Consider the following 591-nt stretch of genomic DNA (forward strand, 5'->3'; position numbering starts at 1 on the left):
AATAAACTTACTCAAGTATATTTTCCCAACCCGCATGCTTAGGTTAGTATTAGTCACATCACAGAAATCCAAGTATAGGAGTCATAATAATTTTCAACGCACAAATAATTTCCAAGTTAGTAAATATAATACACAAAAATAGTATTTAAACTTTCAAACATTCATCCGGATGCCCGTAGGCTTTCAAAACAACGCAACACTCAGGGTTAAAATCATCGGGGAAAAACTGGGTCAAGAACAAGTCGAAAACGAGTCCGCGTCGCGCGGACTCGCGGTTAGCCGCACAAGCAGACGCACGGCGGACGCACGTCCGGACCGCGTCCGCTGGTTCAGCGTGCTGTGCCGAAGGCTGGGCGTCTACGGACGCGCGCGTCCGCGAGGCGTTCAGCCTTGCTGCCGGAGGTTTCTGCTGGCGACACTCGAAAGATCGGGCCGTTAAAAATAGTTCCCGAACTCTTTTTCACTTGAAATTTTTATGGTAGAACCTTAACTCGTAGTACTTGATGTCCATAAAAAGTTTTGGTCAAAAAGGTCCACGAATTAACACAGAAAATTACCTTTTTGCCCTTGGTCCGAAATGTCCTTCTCACT

Source organism: Ipomoea triloba, chromosome 16, assembly GCF_003576645.1.
Source record: "Ipomoea triloba cultivar NCNSP0323 chromosome 16, ASM357664v1".
NCBI lineage: Eukaryota > Viridiplantae > Streptophyta > Magnoliopsida > Solanales > Convolvulaceae > Ipomoea > Ipomoea triloba.